The sequence below is a fragment of the Lissotriton helveticus genome, chromosome 6 (genome assembly GCF_964261635.1).
Source record: "Lissotriton helveticus chromosome 6, aLisHel1.1, whole genome shotgun sequence".
NCBI classification, from domain to species: Eukaryota; Metazoa; Chordata; class Amphibia; order Caudata; family Salamandridae; genus Lissotriton; species Lissotriton helveticus.
Genome location: NC_136067.1, coordinates 590,419,393 through 590,443,337, shown reverse-complemented (window position 1 = coordinate 590,443,337; position 23,945 = coordinate 590,419,393). Strand labels below are relative to the sequence as shown.

Genomic DNA, 23,945 nt, shown 5'->3' with positions numbered 1-23,945 from the left:
AGCAGCTTAAAGCCTGCGTGAAGAACATGCTCCGGCTCCCAGTCCGCGACTGATTGGCTGACTGGAAGCCTGGGTGTGCTTCCTGTTCAGGTCATCGAGGGAGGAGAGACGCGGCGAAAAGGTACGTTTTTAAAATTTTATTTTTTTGCTGCCCGATCTCCCTGTCCTCCCCCACCCTATCCTTCCCCGCTGCCCTATCTCCGATCCGTGCTGGCCGCCGCTGCCTGAGAAGTGCTGGTAATCTCTTAATAAATGTACTGCAGCTGTGGTGAGAAGGGCATGTCCTCTCCTTTTTACTTTCAAGAAGTGCAGGTGCTCAGTACCTGCCCACTTAAAGTGCTGCATACATGGCATAATATGTGCAATTAGTCTAGTCTGGTTTGTTTTCTTGTAAGGCATTTTAATGCAAGCTGGCATGTTTGCGGTATAGATAAAATAAAAAAATTGTTCATCATTTTTTAGTGACACATTTTTAAACTTAGACCCAGATTTACAAAGGTGTCATGCAACACAGTACAGCACTCCAAGGTACGACCCTCCATTTGGTGACTGGGAAACAGCAGTAGAGCGCCAACTCTACAGAGACATGACCCTCTTCTCATTCTCTAGAGTTGGTGCAAAATGTTGCTGCTGAGCTCCACGCACACACCTTTGTGCCATAGTGCAAGGGTGTGTACGTGAGTCTAGCATAGGTTTTGTACTGGATGGCAACCCTTCCAGTATAAAATACTATGACTAGACAAGTTTTATAACTTTTCCTACTTTGTGTGTTTGCTGTACAGTGCAGCACACATGCAAAGTCAGAAAAGAAATGAGAAATGAAAACATTTCTCCTTTTAACTCCTGCTTTCTAGCAGCATTATGTTTGGGTGCAAAACCCTATTTACTAATGTTCGAAGATAGGTTTGGGTTTGCGCCCAAAAAAGCGCAGGTGCTTGCATTGGAATGGCTATGTACCCCACATGTAATACTTCCTTGACGCTAAGAAGTGGTTTACTTTACTTTTTCTTACATCATCCTAAATCTTTATTGGGCTGTAGAGCCATAAAAGCACATAAAACATCACTTTGTAAAATGCATAAAATCAACGAGATACAGGTAAAATAAAAATAGTTAAAACTATAAAATTAATGCAATGTACAGATCCCTTGCAATAATCCATAAGGGTACCTAGTACCCTGCTACATCAATAGCGACCCACAACCAATACTTGTTGTAAGTCCGGTCTAAAGATCAGTACTGTCTTACAAATCTAATGAGAAGAGGTAGACCGCAGGCACAACACTTCACAGGTGATGCTTATTTGCCTAAAGCTCCACATATACAACAGGAAGAGTGAAACAGCTAATACAATTGTATGTCTTACAACGCTTCTCAGGATCCTCATCTCTGCGAGAATCCACTTCCTTTTCATATCGGAAGAAAGTGGCAAGGTCCCTACTTAAAATTTTATATGAAGCGACAGCTTGTGGAGGCTCAATCTCATCCAAGAAGCAATTCAAGCTTTATTCGACTTTGAACTCAAGAAAGGAGGCTGAAATGATATCTACTCTAGTGTGCCCTAAAAACCATCAATGTAGCGTCAGGCTAGACCCTTTAATGTTACTTTTGGAACCCCAGTGATTTCAGCAGCGATAGACCGTAGGTCCCGGCACTCAATCTGTAGCAGGCTGTGCTTTATAAACCTATAAACCTGAGCTAAGGGATTTTGGATGCCCCAGGCAATCCCAATATATACTCCAAACCCCCTCAGTATGGCAAGAGTCCACGGGTCGCCCATAGTCTACACCAATATACTATAGGTCTCAGTCCTGCTTTATCAACAAGAGATTGGAGGCCAAAACGAAGCCGTAATGGACTAAGAAAGGTACCAACAGGAAGATGGATAAAGAGTTGCATAAAACAATATTCTACTTTCTCCAGGGATCTAACGTCATTATGTCGCCATAGACCCCTGCCATATAGGGTTGCCCCAGGAGCTTGTAGATTGTACATTTGGAGGTTTGGAGGTATTGGACAAAATAAGGAACCTAAGTGCGACTCCACCATTCCCCATGAATGTTGTTCTAATTTGAGCCTACACCTCTGAATAGGAGGTAACCAATAAAACTGCTCCGTGAGCGTTACCGCTGAATAGTCAATTAAATGAACTCTCTCCAGCAGTACCACATTAAGGGTCAGGTCGATGACTGTACTTGGTTTTTACAATGTTAATTTACAGGCCCCTCTGTTAGCAGAAGAACCCAAACAGATCCAGGAGCTTCTGTAACCCCATGGGTGTTTTCTAGATCAGAAGTGTATTGTCTGCTAACAGAAGGGGCAGAACCTTTCCATCTGCTAGAGTCAGGCATCATTCTCACACTTCTGCAGCTAGATCACAAGATTATTATTGTATAAAAGAAAAAGAATTGGAGCTAGTCCACAACATTATCTTACACCCCGTTTGCCTGGGGTCGGGGCTGTCAACTCACTCTGGGACCCACATCTGAGCTGATCATAATAGTTATTGTGAAATCTAGTGATAACATCTAGGAGTTAGTTTGGGACCCTAATTTCTCCCAACGCTTTCCACAAAGACTTCCTGGGTACAAGGTTAAAGGCGGATCACATGGGGACTAACCACCCTCTAGACTAGAGTAACGTATTTGCAATAAAGCAACTAGAGACAAAACGCCAGATCAATGATACTAATACCATCCCTAAAACCAGCTTGCAATGAAAACAGCATTCCAGCGTCAGCTATGCAGTCAAGCAGCCTATCCAAAATAATCAGGCCAAAACATTTTGGGAACTATCAATAAGGCAAATTGGCCTATAGTTGGAATGAAGCAGCCTAGATCCCCTTTAAAAAATCCTTACATATCCAATGCAAATACCAATTAACGTTAGTTTGGAAATCCCCAAAAAGGTTTTCTCTAGGCTTGTTTTTAAAAAAGTAACGGAAACCTGACGCAAAATCTTTGTAAATCTTGGCTTTTGTTATTACTATATGAATACTTGACTTAGAAGCCAGAAGTGTAACAATTTGCACGCAACAGGAATTCAATCTTAATGCGGCATACACCCCTGGTTACTGACTTCATTTCAGAGATGAAGGTCCAAGTTCTCAGGTAACTAAGCACCAACACATTTGTAGTTAATTGATGTTAAGAATTGCCCTGTGCAAGCAAACAAGGAATGGAGTGAATAGACACCAGAAGAGAGAGAAACAGCATGAGGCAGAAAAATTGGGAGAGCTAGTCATAGAAAGGCATGGATAGAGGTAGAGAGACGCAGCAACACATAGAAAGGGATAGGGTGAGGCAGGAGAGAAGAGTGGAAAGAAAAAGAAACGTATAGAGATAGAAAGACCGAGAGGGAGAGGGAGACCAGTGAAGAAATAGAGAGAGATGAAGGGGAGAGACAGAAGTGGGAGACAGGGAGACAAGGTGAGTCATGGAAAGACTGGGAGAAGAAGCAAAAAAAACAAGAGGCAGAGAAAAACTGGGAAAGATAGTGTGTGTGAGCTAAAGACACGCTGAGAAAGTGAGGAAAACTGCGAACGACCATGAAATCTGAGGACATAGAAACCGAGAGACAGAGGTCGGCTTTAGGAAGAAATAAAGATGGGGGGAGGTAGAGAAAAACCGAGGAAGACAAGGAGAGGCTGTAAAGATAGACGATTGAGAGTACACAGAAAGACAGAGAGAAAGGAATGGAGTAATAAGGGACACTGAACGGAATCTATCTACTTTGTTATTAGGGGAGTGCAAAAAACAAATGAAATGCAATAGCGCAATATGCGTCCTTGTGTCAATTTTTGACAGAAATGCATTTTGCATAAAAAAGTGCAAAAAAACAAAATGCTCTGTGGAGAACAGCCCCTCATGTTCTGTTCCATGTGTCCGGTGTACATTTTTACAGCAAAGGGCATATATTGTATGTGGAGTTGTAAAGCACATTATCACCCACAAGGCTATACTGGTGCTGAGCAGGTGCATGTGCCTAGCCCTTCCTTTGGTAGGTTTGTTAATTGAAAAGCCAGGTCTTCAGCTTCTCTCAAAATTCAGGAAGAGAGGAGAACGTTCTGGTGTAAATTGGGAGGTTGTTCTATGCTTTGGAAGGGATGTAAAAGAAAGCCTGTCCTAATCTGGTTCTTTGTGTGCATGGTATCTGTGCAAGTAGGAGTTCTGCTGAATAAAGATGTCTGGCTGATTGATGAAAGGAGATATGATTGTTCAGGTAGGTAGGGCCCAAGTTAAATAGTCCCTTGAATGTGTGTGAGGGGCTTGAAATGAGCCCATTATGGATCTAGAGTCAGTGGAGCTCTCTGAGGTGTGGTGTGATGCAATGTTTAAGGATGAGTGTGGCTGTTGAGTTCTGGAGGGTTTGTAGTCTGGTGAGATGCTTGGTGATCCTGGCATAGAGGGTGTTCCCATAGTCCAACTTGCTGGTGACTAGGGTTTGAGTGATTGTCTTGCTGCTGTTGCTTAGGAGCCATTTAACTTGAGGAGGATGCAGTGACGCCATTGAGTTGTGCGATCTTGTCCAGTTTTCTGTCTGATGATGATTCTGAGGTTCCTGGTTTGGGTGCTAGGTGTGGGTCTGAATTTGGCAAACTACCAGTTGGAGTCCAATGGCGAGGTGTTCTTGCCAAATCACTATTTATTTATGTCTCGTTGGTGTTGAGCTTGAGGCAGTTGGCGACTTTGGTCAGATAGGTGGTAAACTTGTTTCTTGTGTTGGGGTCTTGTCCGAAAGGGAGTGTATGAGTTGCCTGTCGGCATAGGAGAGGGTGTTGATGTCGTGTGTGTGGATGACATTGTCATTAGAGATAATGTATCCATTGAATAGGGTGGTGCTGAGTGGTTAACATTGAGGTACTTAGCAGATGAGTTTGCAGGGTTCTGAGTAGTAAGGAACCAGGATGACAGCCTGCGCTCTATCTGTTAAAAAGGAGCATATCTAGCAGGGAGTTGCTCCTTTGATGCCAGTACTGTGCAGGCGGCTGATGACGATTGGAAGGGTGGGTGGGACAGAGTCAAATGCTACAGAGCAGTCTAGGAGAAAGAGTGCTGCCATGTCTTATTTGTCAAGTATCATGTGGATGTAGTCTGTGACTGCAACAAGTGCTAGTTCGGTACTGTGGTTGGGCCTGAATCTTGACTTCGTTTTCTTCAGGAGTGGGTGGTTGATGAGGTGGTCGGTGATGCCAGTTGATGTGACCGTGCCCAAGTATGGTAGGAGGGAGATGGGTCTTTAGTTGGAGAGCGTGGCAGGGTCAGTGGTAGTGGTGTGTTTCCAAGTGTCCGGGAATGTGGCTATGTCGATGGAGGAATCGAGGATAGGTGTTAGTGTTTCGCTGAATAGTAGGAGTGCTTTCATGAATACATGGTGGGGGTAAGGTCAGGTGGGGACCCGAGTGGATGGTCTTCATGGTGGTGGCTGTTTGTTAGGAAAATAAATCTTCCAACCCTTCTCAGTGACGCAAAGAAAACAGACACAAGGCAGGGTTCCGAAGCAGATGAAATGTATTTGCAGGTACCAATGCTTATCAGCAGGCGAAAGCAAAAGGCAGACGCACGCTCCAGTGTTGCATCTTAGAACTGCTTCTCCTACCCACGTCCTTCTTGTGTGTCTATAAATTGTTACAGAAATGCAGCACCTAGTTGAAACCAAAAAAAGATGCAATCCTAATAAGGGCGAACATATAGGAATTGGAATTGCCATATATGCATAAACTAAAAGGAACACCATGTCAAAAATATATGTGTTGTGTAGGCATAAATGAACAGAAAACGGGTGGACTTTTTGTTAGCTAAAGGTAGCTATAACCTTGGGGCTTTGTTTGGCTGGCTGCAAGATGGCTGCATTCTAAGTGGGCTCTGCCGGGCAAGCTTTAAAATCCGCCACAATCCTGCTGTAAATCGCACCTAACCTGCACTTTGCCGCCGTGTCCTGCATCCCCGCGGCGAGAGGCACCGTCCGGAGCTGTCTCCTGCTCGAGTGGGAAAATACAGCTGAAAGCAGTGCAGGGCCTTGCCTCGGCTCCTGTGTCGGCCGCAACAACTCTCCCCGGGGCCGCGCGGGCTTCTGGCACCGCCCGCTGCAGGCCGAGACCGCGGAGATCCTCCCAGCAAGATACCGGTGAGTGGCGCCGCCTTGGGGGGGTGTCTGCCGGCGGGGTTGGGGGTCCGCGGGCCGCACCTCCGGGACACTGCGTCCTTGTTGCTGACACTCTGCCCAGCCCTCCCCTGGCCGTCTTCACCATCTCCCCAGGCCCCCATGCAAGAAGGAAGTGGCCGGCTGTGGACTTCGAGTGCTGGAGGTGCCCACACCGGCCGCTTCCTTCTTACCTGGGGAGGCTGCCTATTGACGGTGGGCCGCCGTCTCTGGTTCTTCAGTGTGGGTCCACCCCTATACCTGGGATCCCTGCTTGTTCCTGGTGCTGCCTGATACCGGCCACTACCCTAGCTGGTGCCCCTCATACTACTCGACTACCCTCTGGGTGTGGGCGCTGTCTGCCCAGCATTGATTCCATTGTGGGGCCACTGTTTTCTCCCCCTTTACCCTCTGGTCGACCTTGGCGGCACGACTACACTCCCTCACGTTGCTGTGCTGGTGGCCCTCAATTCCGGTTGCGCATTCTTGACCTTGCCCGCCCACGTGTACCGGTCCTCATCATTGGTGAGCTGGTCAGCTGACAGCCTTCCTTGCCATGGAAAAATCTGACCCGAAGCAGCCTAAGAGCGCCTTTGTTCTCCGAAGGTCCTCCCGCCAGTGGGGCTCCAGTGCTGAGGGGGGGGTAAGCCGCTGTCACCATGGAAGTGCCCCCCCCCCGAGACGACAACCTGAAGGCGATCATGCTGGATGTAAAGTCGACGGTCACTGCCATCGCCACCCAGTTGGACCAGTTGTCGGCCTGCCTGGACTCCGTGAAGGCCCGTGTGGATACTCGCGACAACAGCCTGTTACACCTGGAGTCCCGGGTCTCCGATGTGGAAGATGCCGCCACGCAGGACCGTCAAACTGTTGCAAATGGGTAAGATCTTGGCGGTCATCCTTGAAAAATATGGAGGATTTGGATGCCCGTTTCCGCCGGAGCAATTTCCAGGTAACTGGCCTTCCGGAATCGACCAACATCTCCCGTATGGAAGACTTTGTAGAGACCCTGTTCAAAGAACTCTTCGTCGACGACCTCTCCTCTGTTTTCATTGTGGAGCGCGCGCACCGCTCCCTTGGTCCTGGTCCTGGTCTGCCCCCACACCCCATCATCGCTAAATTGCTCAATTTCCAGGACGGCGACGCCATACTTAGAGCTGCACGGGACAGGGGCACCATTATTCACCAGGGCAATACCCTCTCTTTTTTCCTGGAGTACACCACGACTGTACAGGCTGCCCGGCGGGTGTTCCTTCCTGCTAAACGAATCCTACAGAAACAAGAGGTCCCATACTCCCTGGCTTATCCAGACAAAGCTCCGAGTCCACCAGGGTACAAAAACTCTAGTCTTCCCTGATCCTCGGTAGGCATTGGCGTTCGCCAAGAAGCTCGACAAATCATCCCGGCCACCACCATCTCAATCCCCATCCGCAGCTGCGGACCACCTCCCTGACAATGATTAAAGTGCCATTTATTGTTTGCTGCCGCTTTCCCTTGTTTACATGATGCCTGATTCTACCCAAGCTTGGCCACCCTGCTTTACTGCGGGTTGTATGCCTAGCCCTGCAATGCCCTCACGGGATGATTCCCATTTGCAGTATTGTTTTCCTTCCTAGTTGTGGGTCCCTGAGGTGGGGTGGGTGGGTGCCTCCGCCTGATTGGGGGGGTTGGGGGTCTTTCTGTTTTTCGTTCTCAGTCATTCCAGTTGGGGGGGGTTTGATTGGGGTGATGGGGGGAGCATTGTCATCCCTGCTGTGGTTCGGGGTGGGTGTGTTGGTTGGGATTGCAGGGAGGGGGGTTGTTGTCCTGCTTGGGATGTTGTTTTTATATGGTATAGTCTGGTTATTCTGCATTGCTTACACATGTCCATTCCTAGACACCGCACTGTGCTCCCGGCTGCTTATTTTGCCGGGCTGATGGCCATTGCATCTCCACTTCCATACTGCCTGTCCTGGGGGTTCTCTGCTCCTCTACGGGGAAAATGGTTTCAGTCCATCATTGTATGCTTTTCTAGTATTGCTTCCACAAGTCTTGACTGCAACATTGCATTGTGTTTCATGCCTCATTCTGTTTACGGTCATTGGTAATTTACTGTTGGTATTCATGTTGCTCCACTGGTCCCTCCTTCCCCTTCTCTGCGGTGCCTCCTGTGGTTGGGTTTGTGGGGCACTATCGCTGCTCACTGGCGCGCTCTGTTCTCAGAGCCACATCCGTTAGTTAGAGGCCTGCACGCTTCCCCCGCGCTGCCCTGCTTGTGGAAATCCCCAGTGGGCGGTTTCTATTTGTTTGTAAAGCCTCCTGCCCGCGCTGTATTTTGCTACCCTTTGTATTCCTTGCTTCTCATGTTTGCTGTGCCTACCTGTGGTGCTTGCCGCCTGCGCTGCGTAGCATTGCACTTTGGACCCCCCCTTATGGCTGATATCGTCTGCTGGACTTAGAATGTACGAGGTTTGAATGACCACTGTAAGGCCCGACTGATTCACTCACACTTACAGTAACACAAGGTAGATATATGTCTCTTACAGGAGACGCATCTGCTGCCCGGATTCATCTCCAGCCTCCAAGTCCGATATTGGGGTGAATCCCACTCCTCCACCTACTTGTCGAATGCCAGGGGGGGTCTCAACCCTAATCCGTAGGGGCCTCCCTTGGCAGACCGCCCGGGTACTCACCGATCCTGAGGGCAGGTATGTGATCCTCCGGGGTCTACTACTGGCCCAGCCCGTTATGATCGCCGCGGTCTACGGTCCTAACTCGGGCAACCCGGAATGTTAAAATCACATCTGGCACCTCCTCTCCGCTTGTGGTCCCGCAGCGGTAGTCTGGGGAGGTGATTTTAATGTTACTCTATCGGAGGCCTTGGATCGGTCGGGCTCCTATACGTCCCATCGCGTGCAGCCGCGGCTCTCATTATGATGCTTGGCGCCACTTCCGCCCCGATGTTCGGAAAGACACCTGCGTTACCAGCGCGAGGAGCTGTTGGTCGCGCATTGATTTTTGGCTGACCTCGCCGGACGCCCTGTCTTGGCTCACCGACGCCGTGCACATGGCCCACACTTTTTCCGACCATGCGCCGGTTCAGATCCGTCTTTGCCGTCCTTATTCCCTGCAACTGGCCTTTACTTGGCGTTTCCCCCCCTAACGCCCTCCGGGACCCTGCCTTTTGTGCGGACATCCACACCGCGATAACCAACTATTTTGATTTACATACGATGTCTGTGGACTCCGCCTCGACATTATGGGAAGGGTTTAAGGTCATCATTCGGGGTGAATGCATTTCTAAACAGGCTGGTGTCCTCCGCTCTGTTCGTACTACTCGGGCCAAGCTCGAGGCGGAAATTAAAGATCTGGATGCCGCCCAGGCTGCTCCCCCCAGTCCTGAAACGCTGGCGTTAACACGCCAAAAACACTCTTAATTCTCGGAAGAGGCTGGCCGTGAACTGTCCTTTTTGGGCAGGGAGGGTCGGGCGTGTTGTTTTGGTGAGGGGGACCGCCCCAGGCGCACTCTTGCCAATCTTCTTTGCCCACCACTAGCTGCCTCCTATATAACGGCCCTTAGTGATGGTGGCCCGAGTAGGACTACCTCCCCGGAGGAAATTAAGTCCCGCTTTCTTGACTTTTTTTCTTCTCAGCTATACTCTGCTGGTACTCCTCTGCCATGGGAGGATTTTGATCAATATTTTGAATCTATTGCGCTGGTATGGTTATAAGACTGGGTATACTCAGACGTGAGTCCCTTGTTCACTTGGCCACTGGATTCAAGATAGCCTGGCTGATGAGGATTATGAATCCGAAACCGGTCCCAGGATGCTTGTTTCCGGTCCAGGGAAGACATGGCTTGGCAGTTCGGGCTGCACTGTTCCCATGAGGCACAGGGTCAGACTGATTTGCATATAGCCATGTCTGAACTGGGGTGGCTGAGTGAACTAAAGAATGGTGATGGATTAAACCCAGATCAGTTGACTGGGGGTGAGTGTTTGATTTGTTCAAGCGCTCCGTCCATCATCCCCTTTTGTATTGCTTTGTTCGCCCTAAGTGTGGCAGGGTATACTCAGACGTGAGTCCCTTGTTCACTTGGCCACTGGATTCAAGATAGCCTGGCTGATGAGGATTATGAATCCGAAACCGGTCCCAGGATGCTTGTTTCCGGTCCAGGGAAGACATGGCTTTGCAGTTCGGATGCACTGTTCCCATGAGTCACAGGGTCAGACTGATTTGCATATAGCCATGTCTGAACTGGGGTGGCTGAGTGAACTAAAGAATGGTGATGGATTAAACCCAGATCAGTTGACTGGGGGTGAGTGTTTGATTTGTTCAAGCGCTCCGTCCATCATCCCCTTTTGTATCGCATGGTTATAAGACTACCACCATAAATTTCTCCATTAACCTTTTTTCAGGGAGGAAATACTGGCTGCCATCAGTAGCTTACCCGGGGACAAGGCCCCTGGCCCAGATGGCTTACCAGCCTCATTTTACAAAATGTTCGCCGATCTCTTAGAACCACATTTGGCGGCTATGTACAATGAATCCTTCGATACGGGCCTCTTCCCGCTGTCATTACGTGAGGCGATGATAACTCTGCTTCTCAAACCCGACAAACCTGCCGATCGTAGCGACTTCTACTGCCCCCTTTCCCTGATCAACATTGATAACAACATTTTTGCCAAATTGATCGCTTACCACCTTATTTTACTCATGCCGCTCATTGCTCTTCCCGACCAATCCAGTTTTATTCCCGGTAGGGCAACTTCGCATAACCTTCTCACGATCTTCTCAGTCTTGCATCAAATCAATCCTAACATCCTGGCTGTGGCTGCCCTGTTGGATGCTACAAAGGTGTTCAGTGACATCACTGATGACATTGTGGTAAATAAATAAATAATACCTCTATTTTTGGATGAATAAATGAATAACAGATAGCTCAATAAATAAGAGTCAAGATTCGAGGTAGTAGGAGTTTTGCAGGTTTAATACAGCATAAGGACAGGAACAGGACGACCTGCACAGGAATAGGATGGCAGGGCCCGACAGCGCTGCCGGGGTCAGGATCGGGCAAAAAGCAGGAAAAGGATGATTTTTTAATAACAGTACACGAGCATATATACATAACGCAAACACATAGCATTACATTGCAATAGGCGTAGCAGTGGGTGGAGCAGAAGGCGTGACGCGTAGCAGTCGCGAAAGATAAGGGTGAAAAGAGGTGTAACAGGGCGTATACATGGACATGTGATGCAAACGTAACAGAATATGTCATGAATGGGGTGTAACCCATGGAGGGGGCTACCTAAGGAGCCGGGACCTCTAACCTGGTGGTGCGCGCAAACTGGCAATGACGTGTTACTAGGAGAAGCTGGGGCTATGAACTCTGTGCTAGGAGCAGAGACTGAAGTCTGGAGAGTCAGGGCGACATGTACCTAAACAGTATCTAGTATCTGATGTTTAGAGAACATGTTGATAGAATCCAAAAGTTATCGGGGTAAAGGCGAACAGACTCTAAGACTGGAGCATGCATTATTCTACATGTAGTGCGTGATGAAGAATATTAAATGACCATTAAATGCAGTATTTCTCTAACGTGGAGACGTAAAGGCTAGACAATGACGGAAACTATTGATGCGATTCAGTAGCTTAGGAATGCAGAGAAGGAGGACTGAACTGATAACTGGAATCATAACATACTCTTGGCAGACTCAGAGGCAGAGCCAGGCTGAACCGGGCACTGCGAGGCAGGAAATAAGTGAAGGGTCGAGGATACAGGTGGGGGCTGTATCGCTCCTCAGCGAGGCTTCAGGAGACAGGAGCTGAATCTGGTGTCCAGGCCCTTCTGAGGCCTAGAAACGGGGACTTTACAATGGAATAACGTGCACACTGAGAAACGTGGCAACGTAACTTTACATGGGCCTGATATTCGTAGTATTCACGAGAACTGGAAACTGGCATACTAGAGGTGGACACAACTGTAATTGCGTCTTTAATCGAACATAGGGAATACATATGCATATTAATCATGCACAGATAACATATGATGGATGACGCGTAGGGACACAGAACATGACAAAATTTACTTTTCCACATTCCCTCCTTGTCACTACGTTTCCATCAGGAAACATCAATATTCATGATACCATCTATCATTTCATACAGTATCATTTGCTCGTCTCGAATTATCCTGGAACGGGATTTAGAACGGGGCTTGGGACTAGGAATACAAGAGGTAGCACAAATGCCACAAATCGCAGGGCCACATTGTATACAAAGGCAGCAGCTGAATATGATCGCTACTGCAATACCTAGAAAGGACAATACTTTCCATCCCCAGGCGGAAATTATATTCCAGAACCAACCGGACCATGTCCAGGTGCCTGGATCTTGGTGTAACAGATGGGCAATTTTATGGAGTCTGGTTATAGCTGAATAAACAGACGGCGCGTTATTTGGAATGAAAATGCAGCAACTAGATCCGATGACTCTACAGGCCCCGCCCCTATCGGCCAGTATGACGTCAAGGACGAGACGATTTTGCAAAACGACAAATCTCATAGCAGATTGCTCTTCGGTTAAGTTACCTAAAGCAGAGGCAGTCTCATTTACTACAGCTTCGAGGGTTCTTGTTAACCTACGGATCAGCTTACTATTCTGGATAGGTCCTATAAAGAAGAAGAAACCTCTATTGAAATCTGTGTACTGTTCTAGAGCAGTTTCAGTATAATCGACAATGGGGGACTCGATCTCCCTTCTATGTCTAATGTGTACTAGATGTGTGTTTCTATGATAATCAGGTGGGGCTAGGAAAACAGGTGGCAGTAGGAAGGCAATGTAACAGGTTCCCTCCCAATCGAGGGGCAGACGAACATATGCAGTTTGACCACAAATAAAATAAGAATGACGTGAGGCTTTGAAAATAGATTTCCTACTGTCACTATACTTGACAATAGTAGTACAATCACTATGTCCTACATGTACGGAACCATAATTTCGGACACATAATTCGCCTTTGACTGGTAGTACTGAAATAGCAGGTAAGTCTGGAGTGGAATCAGACTGAACATTCAGGACCATGAAATTCGAAGAATAGTTACCTAAATTATACACTTCATTTTCTAGATCTAACCCGGTTCTGTGGGGGAGACCTTGCTTGTCTGGAAAACATGTACTGTTAAGAAAAGACATATCTGTTGAGGATGACGTTAACGTGGACCATGCTCCACACGAACCATTATGTGAAAAAGGATAAGGGAAGAGTGGCAGAACTCCCTTCGGCGTCTGGAAAGGGGGGAGTCGACCACACACCCAACAATTAGTGGCATTGCTGGTCTGGTGTGAATAATGTAACATGCGGATGAAAGAATTATTACGCATAGCGAGGCGGTAAGAGAGTTCATGAGGAGGCAGATCACTAAACGTGTGCTCTACTGTAGCATTAGAAGACTTATTTACATGAGAAACTGGGAAATACAGGTAAAATGCATAACTGGTGCAGGAAATCATAATACTGAGAAATAATATGAAACATAGAAAAACGATACATCGGATTGAGTTTTGACTAACTCTCTCACTATGGGGGTCTATTTTATACATGTCAGAAACAGTCTAACCGTTTCACCTAGGGGAGGACTTAGACAATCAAACTGGCTGACTTATTTTACTAGACCGGAGTTTCAACTTATACTCCTGTTGCGGAGTTTTCTCTAACGGGGAGGGTGCAGTATCATTGTTCTTTGCGGGACAGTCCTTGAGAATAGTACTTTGGCAATCCTTCAAATCCTGGGAAATGTTCTTTGAGACCGGTTTCAGTCCATAAAACTTCTTTACGTGCGAAAGGTGCACCCAGCCTTTGCGTCCCTCCAACTTCACGGCTGTACGTGTGGCGAGGAGGACTTGTCGGGGCTCTTTCCAGCGTGGCTCCAGCGGACTTGAGCGGTCGAAATTTCGCACTAGGACCATGGATCCTGGAACGATTTCATGCGGTGCCACCTCGGTATTGTCTGGAAATGCGGCGGCAACCTGTGAACGACAAGAGTTGAGGGCAGACATCAAGGAAGCTAGGTAATCTGTCAGCATATTACTTGAAACATCGGTAATACTTCGGGGTCTAGGTGTACCCCACATGTTAGGGGGGCGGCCGAAAACGACCTCATACGGGGACAGACCTGATCTGGAATGTGCGACCATGCGCATATAGAACAGAGCGACTGGCAGAGCTACTAGCCAGTCTACACCTTTCTCTTGACAAACTTTTGCAATACGGATTTTCAAGGTCTGGTTATGTCTCTCTACGAGACCGGCTGCTTCAGGATGGCGTACACAATGAAACTTCCACTGGTACCCTAACAACAGGGAAACGTGCTTCATTAACTCTGATGAGAATGGCTGGCCGTTATCAGAATATACGACCCTAGGGAGTCCATAACGGGGGAAAAACTCACGAACCAACTGCTTGGCAGTGGTCGCGGCTGTGTAATCTGGGACTGGATATGCTTCTGTCCACCTGGACAAAGCGCATACAACTACAAGGACATACTTGAAACCTCGACATCGCTCCATCTGAATGTAATCCATCTGGAGGACTTCAAAAGGGTGGTCAGGGGGCTGGAATCCACCTTGTTCCACCGGGACACTTTTACCTGGATTGAACTGGCAACATATCATACAGGTACGGACTTTCTGCTTGGCTGCAGCTCGTAAATGCTTGTTGAACCAAATGTTCTGAATACTGTCTAACATAGCTTTTTCTCCTAAATGTGCTGGACTATGTGCGGTATTAATAATGACTTGAACCATAGAGTCGGGGAGAAACCATGTGGCTTTTCCTTTCGTTAACCATCCTTGATCTGTCTGGACCCCTCCTTGGTCGGACCATTTCTTGATTTCATCGGGAGTAGCATGTAACTGGATATCTATGACATCTTGAGTAGGGTCCTTAACTGTCATACATGTAGTCGGATCTGGAGTGTGTGTCATGTTAACTGGAATGTCTGGAGTCTGTGCTGTAAGCTTGGCTGTGCGATCTGCTAGATCGTTACCCTGGGAAATAATGTCAGTAACTTTCGTGTGTGCTTTGCATTTCATGATAGCAATGGATGTTGGTAAATGTATTGCATCTAACAGAGCTTGAATAAGGAGACCATGCTGAATCTTGGTTCCATGTGAAGTCATGAAACCTCTCTCCTGCCAGAGCACTCCGAAGTCGTGTACGACTCCAAATGCGTAACGTGAATCGGTGTAAATATTAACTTTCAAGTTCTTGGCGTGTATACAGGCTTGTGTCAGAGCAACTAGCTCTGCTGCTTGAGCGGACAGGGTGTCAATACGGTGTGTCTCAATAACTTCAGTGTCAGTAGTCACTGCATACGCGGCGACTAGTTCTCCTGTACTTGTTCTCATACATGAACCATCCACATAAAGTGTCAGGTCGGGATCTGGTAACGGAATATCTGTCAGATCTTGTCTTGGCTTTGTCGTAATGTTAACTACTTCCACACAGTCGTGTGTGGCAGAATTCGAAGTAACTGATGGTAACAGTGTAGCAGGATTTAAAACGTTGCAGCGTCTGATTTCTATGTGTGGCTGGAACAGTGTCAATTCATAACCTGTTAAACGTGCAATTGTCAAGTGCTGAGTCTGTGTTCGGTTTAAAAGAACTTCCACGGAGTGTGGAACTTGTACTGTCAGGGAATGTCCTAAGACTATGGAATCACTTTGTCTGATAGCTAGTGCTGTGGCTGCAACTGACTTGAGGCACGCAGGGAGAGCCTGGGCTACAGGATCTAATGTGCTCGAAAAATAAGCACAGGGCTTGTATTGTCCTGCTTGATCTTGTGTGAGAACAGATAATGCTGTACCTTCGCGTTCAGTGACGAAAAGTGTAAAAGGCTTACTGTAGTTTGGTGTAGCTAGAACTGGAGCTTGACATAGGGCTTTCTGTAACTCATTGAAACTGAGTGTATGTTCAGATGTCCAAGGGAGTACAGTCGATACGGCTGCCTCCTGTGTCGTTAACTGTATCAGTGGCTTAGCTAGAAATGCATACTGAGGAATCCATTGTCTGCAATAAGAAGTAAGGCCGATAAAGGCACGTACCTCCTTCTGGGTCTTGGGCTGAGGAAGACTCGCTATTAACTGGATACGATCTGGTGTCAACTGCCTACCCCTCTTGGACAGTAAGTGTCCTAAGTAGACCACTTGCTGGACATAGAATTGAAGCTTAGAAGGGGATACCTTGTGCCCCATCTCGGCTAGGAAATACAAGACTGTAAGGGATGCTCGCTCGCAAGCACGTTCAGAACGGGCTGTGATCAGTAGGTCATCGACATACTGGAGCAGGGCAGTGTCAGTTGGCATGTGAATGTTGTCTAGTTGTCTCTTAAGTGCTTGACTGTAAATGCTAGGACTTTCTGTGAAACCTTGAGGAGCTCGTGTGAACATATAGCTCCTTCCATTTAAACAAAATCCGAAAAGAAACTGGCTGTCTGGATGAATAGGGACACTGAAAAATGCGTTCTTGAGGTCGATTACAGTAAAGAATGAAGCTTCGGAATCAATAGCTGTTAATAGGGAAGAGATATCTGGGACCACTGGGTACTGAGGAATAATACATTTATTAAGTTCTCGTAGGTCAATCACTAATCGATATACTGGGGGTGCATTTGGATCAGTACGTTTCATGACAGGAATAATCGGAGAATTGCATACATTGGAGTCAGTTTCTACAACCACTCCTTGAGCGATGAGCTCGTCAATAATTTTGGATAAGGCTGCTACAGCCTCAGGTGGCAATCTGTACTGTCTGATTCGTGGCAGGACTACACCTGGCTTAAGAGTCACACGATAGGGTGTGATTTGCATGTACCCTACATCGGTTGGACCTTGCGCCCATAGATGCTGCGGAACATTAGACAATCTAGGATCAAAATCTCGTAATACATAGTGACCCTTGAAGTCACGTAGGAACAATCGTATTCCCTCTGGGGAACAGCATATAACTGCACCTAACTCTTTCAGTGTTTTAATACCTAATAGATTCTCTGGACACGACTTAGTAAGTAACAGGTCAGTAGTACGGGACAATGGACCTACTTCTAGAGTAATTGGCTTTGATATTTCATTTACGATAGGCTTTCCTGAAAATCAAAGGGAAACATTTCTTGAGCCTGAGAGCGGAGCCCCTGGAACTTCGGCGTGGCTAATTGTGGTCCTACTTGCCCCTGTATCAATCAAAAACTTTCTGTCTTTCCCTAATACTTGACTGTGAACATAGGGACCTTCTTGATCTACAGGTATCTCGATGAGAGGCAAGCCTACCTCCCTCTCTAGGCTGTTTCATGAATATGGCTGATACTCTGGATACTCAGACTGTGCATACTGGTACATCTGCTGTGTAACGTGCTGTGTTGCAGCGATGGGCTGCGGTGCTGTAACTGTCTGTGGTGCATTCTGTGGCTGAGGAATCTGTGAAACTTGTTCTTGTCTTGGCGGACGTGGTCTTTCTTTAGTCTTACCAGTAGCTATGTTGTGTTTCAGAACTGCACACTCGTTTATAAAATGACCTGGCTGTTTACAATAATTGCAGTTCCCTTTAACGGGAGCTGCAGGATGACTGGCTTGATTCGGACCCCTCTTCTGACTGTCTTGAGGAACAGATTGTGCAACTAGTACTTTCATTTTCGTGTCTTTCATACGTTTTCTCTCGTGTTCTTGCTCTTCTCTGATTCTGTTCTGGTGGTATTGGAGCATCTGTAACATCTGGGACGGGGTATTAGCTTGCCAGGTACTTTCGACTTTCAAAACTCGATTTTTAATTGGTGGACTTGAATTCTCGACTAATTTAGTAACAAAAAGATGAGGGTATGACTCACTACTTGTCTTGAGGCCACTGTTGATGCTAAAACATTTCTCAAATCTGGAATAATAATCACTAATGTCTTCGTCTTGTTTCTGTTTACAGGCTGAGATTGCATCCCAGTCTTCCTTTTTCGTGGTTAACAATCTGGGTAAAACTTGTATTAACAATTCTGGTAATTCTTTACATTTATCTCCAAGACCGGTACCTGGTACTCGTGCCTTATCTTCAGCTTCTAGAACTGCCCAATCTATCTTTTTCTCTCCCACCTCCCATTCTTTTTCCTTGAGCTTTTCATACACCCCTGCGGGCAACAGAACTTTCAACATTTTAATTATGTCTGGATACGTGTATTCTCCCATACGGAGCATGTCTTTTAATTCTCGGTGGAACCCTGCTGGATCTTTATCATGACAGGGAATTAATTTCTTCATCTCTAGGAGTTCCATCTTTGTAATCGGAGTGTAAACAAACACTCGTTCTAGTTCGCCACCCGTTCCTCTAACTGGGTGGACTTCTCGTAACGGATTCTGTCTCTCCATGTAAAATGGTTTACTTTCTGGGGGTGAGACATGAACAAAATGCGGATTCAAAAACGTTCTATATTTGTGACGCTGTTCTAGAATGACACTAATTAAATCGGTACCTAAACCTTTCCATCTATACTGGAGTAACTCGTTCAGGACATCATGTAACGGACCTGGATCAGAATGCTGACCCTCATACAATGTAATGAGGTGCTGGATCATATACATACCCGCCAGTCGTTGCTCGGCTGGGGGCAATTTCAGAAACATTTGTGCCACTATTTCATCTGGAAAAGTGGTAGAATCAGTAATCCATCGGACTGCTGATCGGACTAGTTCTTGTTCATGCATAGTACTTAACTCGCTATAACCGATTCGTGATTTCAGAATGTGATCGGTAGCTTGGAATACTTGTTCTAGAGAACCTTGTTCTGGTGCTGGATGATGGAAAGTTGACTTGTGTTCTAGACGTAAATGGCGATCTGGAAATCTAGATTTTCCTACATACGCTATTCTGTCGGGATTCTCGTCCTCTACCTCTTCAGTATCAGAGTTACTTTCCTTCTCGCTTACTTGTGCTGCTTTGCGTTGTTCGTGTATCCTTATTATTTCTTTACGAATCTTCTTGTACATACTCTCTATACTACCGATGGTCTTATGCTTACCCTCGGCTATATTATCACTCCACCTTGTCAGGGTTCTCATTTCGGCTTGATCTTTGGACGGGTAATCTTGTTCTCGTATTAGACAATTAATCAGAAACTTTAATAGCATGAGCTGGACTTCAGCTTTTCTTTGAGACATGACTTCGCCAATGCTTTCTGGATCATCCCCTGTACGGATGAAACGATATATTCTGTCTAGATCTTCTTTCATATCTGGTAGGGTGACTAGATACTCGGTCACCTTTCTTACGCGTAATGAATATAAAACCATACTATCCTCGCCTGGGACTGGATCATAGCCACATTCGTTAAGGGCTTTTCTTATTTCTGCAACAGACTGATACCTGGGCGTACGCTGTGACGCTTGCATATGTAATTCGGCTGTCGTTAAACGCTTGTGTGGCGGCGGGGTTTGAGGAGGACCTCCTCCTGCGGCCCCTATACTAGAGTCGTCTACTGATCCTCTTCGTACTAGTGTGGCAGGAAATTGAAATACGGGCTGAACTGGTATGGCGGGCTGGACCGGGGGGACCGTAACAGGTACTGCAAGGGGTGCCCCGGTGTCTGGAGGAACGGGAAGTGCCTGATTTACAGGGACTGGCGGAGCGCGAACAGGATTTGCATATTCTGGGACTGTGTCGTCCAAATAGGACGAAATAAAAATATCAGCTGCGGTCTGTTTGTGACGTAGCTTGGTCGGAACTAATGGTGGCGGAAAGTTACTGGATGCCTCTGGGGTCGCTTTTGGCAAGCCCTCGGCAAGGAGAGGATACATACCCTTAATAAGGGCATGCCTCTGTCTGTCTGACTGTTCGGCTTTAACTTGTTCACCTATCTCGATTAGTTCTTTTTCTTGTGCTCGTTCTAAGGATTCTCTACTTAATTCTGACTTTCTGATTTCTTTTTCGGTTCTTTTATGAGCTTCTTTGCGCCATAACTCGATGGCATCTTTCTGTGACTGTCTGGCTTTCTTTTTCCATAATGCCTCTTCTACTCTCATGATGCACTCGGCATCCCATGTACCTGATACGGGCCATCTATACTTTTCTTCTAACTGTTAGGTATACTCTACCCATAAATCTAGATACAATATGGCGCTTATGCCATGCTTCTGATACATAAAATGACCTGGACTGTCCCTAGGCGGGACAGGAACTGCTGCTTCTAGCAGACCTTTTCTAGTTCTCAACTGACGTAACTTAGAAAACAAGGGCATGACTGGACTGTAATCTAGACACAATACAATACACAATGAACACGATACTTATTCCCCATTCATACCACGACATTAAAATACATGAAGAACATTTAAAATAACAGTTCGAACAGAATACTACCTGGAATACGGAAAGCAGAATACATGAATTTTCTCGAGAACAGAACTGACTGGAACAGAAACTAGATGCACTGCTGAAACAGTACGAAACTTACCGGTCTCATAAAGAGATACGTCAGGACCCGCATCCACCGAAGTGGACACTTCGTTTGTGGGTCTGTGTACCACCAACCCACGGACCAGAGTCAATTAAATTGACCCTGTCTAGATACTCCCCCAGTAACGGTACTCACCGGGCAGCAAGAACGGAAGGCCTCGGACTGGACTGGACTGCTTCGACGTCGGACGGACGAACTTCGGACTTCTGTTACGGGTGGGCCTCCGGATACCTCGGACCTTGGACTCTCGGCTTGGGCTCTGGTCGGGACTCGCCGCGTTCCTCCACCGTCTCGTCTGGATGCTGGACCGCCTCCTCCGTCTCCTCCGTGGGCCTGAGGGATACTTGAAGCAGAAATATCTGCCGGTGCGCAGAAGAGTTCCGTCACGACTGCAGAGGGTCAGGGGGTCGGCGTGGCTTCACCGACGCGTGGGGAAAGGGCAAGTCCCTATTCGGGCGCCATTATGTGGTAAATAAATAAATAATACCTCTATTTTTGGATGAATAAATGAATAACAGATAGCTCAATAAATAAGAGTCAAGATTCGAGGTAGTAGGAGTTTTGCAGGTTTAATACAGCATAAGGACAGGAACAGGACGACCTGCACAGGAATAGGATGGCAGGGCCCGACAGCGCTGCCGGGGTCAGGATCGGGCAAAAAGCAGGAAAAGGAGGATTTTTTAATAACAGTACACGAGCATATATACATAACGCAAACACATAGCATTACATTGCAATAGGCGTAGCAGTGGGTGGAGCAGAAGGCGTGACGCGTAGCAGTCGCGAAAGATAAGGGTGAAAAGAGGTGTAACAGGGCGTATACATGGACATGTGATGCAAACGTAACAGAATATGTCATGAATGGGGTGTAACCCATGGAGGGGGCTACCTAAGGAGCCGGGACCTCTAACCTGGTGGTGCGCGCAAACTGGCAATGACGTGTTACTAGGAGAAGCTGGGGCTATGAACTCTGTGCTAGGAGCAGAGACTGAAGTCTGGAGAGTCAGGGCGACATGTACCTAAACAGTATCTAGTATCTGATGTTTAGAGAACATGTTGATAGAATCCAAAAGTTATCGGGGTAAAGGCGAACAGACTCTAAGACTGGAGCATGCATTATTCTACATGTAGTGCGTGATGAAGAATATTAAATGACCATTAAATGCAGTATTTCTCTAACGTGGAGACGTAAAGGCTAGACAATGACGGAAACTATTGATGCGATTCAGTAGCTTAGGAATGCAGAGAAGGAGGACTGAACTGATAACTGGAATCATAACATACTCTTGGCAGACTCAGAGGCAGAGCCAGGCTGAACCGGGCACTGCGAGGCAGGAAATAAGTGAAGGGTCGAGGATACAGGTGGGGGCTGTATCGCTCCTCAGCGAGGCTTCAGGAGACAGGAGACAGGAGCTGAATCTGGTGTCCAGGCCCTTCTGAGGCCTAGAAACGGGGACTTTACAATGGAATAACGTGCACACTGAGAAACGTGGCAACGTAACTTTACATGGGCCTGATATTCGTAGTATTCACGAGAACTGGAAACTGGCATACTAGAGGTGGACACAACTGTAATTGCGTCTTTAATCGAACATAGGGAATACATATGCATATTAATCATGCACAGATAACATATGATGGATGACGCGTAGGGACACAGAACATGACAAAATTTACTTTTCCACAACATCACTGACGACATCTCAAATGACATCACTGATGACATCACTGGATGATCAATGGATGCTCTTACTACAGAATTGCTGTCCCATTGAGCAACAGCACTGAGGACAACACAGTAGTATCGCTACTGCTATAAAGATGCCTAATAGTGCTAGAATTAAGCTCTTCAACCATCCTGTTGGTAGCCACAACCATAACCAGGACCAATCATCAGAATCTGTAATTTTCTCTGCTCCACGGAATATTTGAAATGTATACTTAATTTGTGCCACATCCCTTGCTATGTTTCCACTTTTATTTATAAAATAACAGCAAGAGGAATTCAGTAAAACACACAGTCCCTCATTATTGTAGTGTCGGGAGGTCAAGTGTAGCCACTGAAATAATTTCCACCTGCAACTCTTGAAGTGCATCTCTTGTTGCATTGAATGCTATAACTAGCTCAGCAGACATGTTAACAAGGGCCAATTCTAAATCATATGCATCAGATAGTCCCTGTCCAGGAATTATTTTACGCATTAGTTAAAAAAAAATACCTTGTCTAGCGTGTTTATCTGTTTTATACCTATGACAGAAACTCCCCAAATGTAATGGCTTGTGGGCTGTATTATGCGCCACAACTGAAATATGTGGTGTATGATAAGAAATAGCACACTTCCCAGTGCCGGGGAAGCAACTTGTATGCTTTAGTGTCACAAATGAAACACATACCGCCCTGTAACTATGTGTCCAATGTGTGGTATTTACTGAGAGGAAGGCCTACCCCCTCAGGAAAATAGTTTTGAAATTGATCACACTATTTGTAATCAATCCATGCAGAATTTAGAAGTGTAACCATAGGGATATTCTAATGTTTTAGAAGTCACATTTGGTGCACTAGCATAATCGTTCTTTCGCACAATTAATGGATTGTATAGTATACCATCGGGTGTTATTAACAATGTCTCTCCACTTGTAGTGATGTTCCATTAATGTAAATTGTAGTTTACTTGTTTCCCTTGTACCTTAGCTGTCCAGTTCCTACTTACTACTTACTGTCTGTCCCTTATCTTCCAATTACCCGTGGTATCCTCAAATTCAAAAATATTAGGACACTTGCTACTTTTTAAATATCCTAAGTATCAAAGGTGGGTTACATTCTGAAACATGATGCTTTATACATACAGGAAATGCATTTTCCTCTGCATTGTTTTCCACCGTAGGTGGCACTTGGTATTGGGCTGGAATATTTGGCAGTATTATACAATGTGGGTACCATCCAATCCTTCCTTCTCCACACTCCACAGTTACATTGGATATGAGGTATCCTTTTCCTTGCTTGTAATTTTGTATAGGCACAGGTGTCTCACATAGACTGGATAAATGTCTACAAATCCAGCACTTTTCAATACCTAAAGCTTGGGCTACTTTCTTGTGTACTGCAATGAGGTGATGGTCAGCAGGTTGCTGCAATATAGATATCGCACACAAAAGTAAGGTACTAGAAACTATTATTTGCACTATGCAATGTATTTCTTGAAAGTGATAAGTTTAGATATGGAGTGTCTCTCTTTTACTCAGTTCCAGGGCACTTTCTTCATGTCAGTAATGAAATGGCTCGCAGTGCGTTGTCATCTGCTTCTCCTATTGGTCCTTTATCATCTTGTTCTGGGG

General features: G+C 46.4%; 1 protein-coding gene across 10 annotated transcripts in view; it reads left to right on the top strand.

The window, feature by feature from the left end:
* ASRGL1 (asparaginase and isoaspartyl peptidase 1) overlaps positions 1 to 23,945 on the top strand; it is a 476,854-nt gene that overhangs the window by 9,035 nt on the left and 443,874 nt on the right. The window lies entirely within an intron of this gene.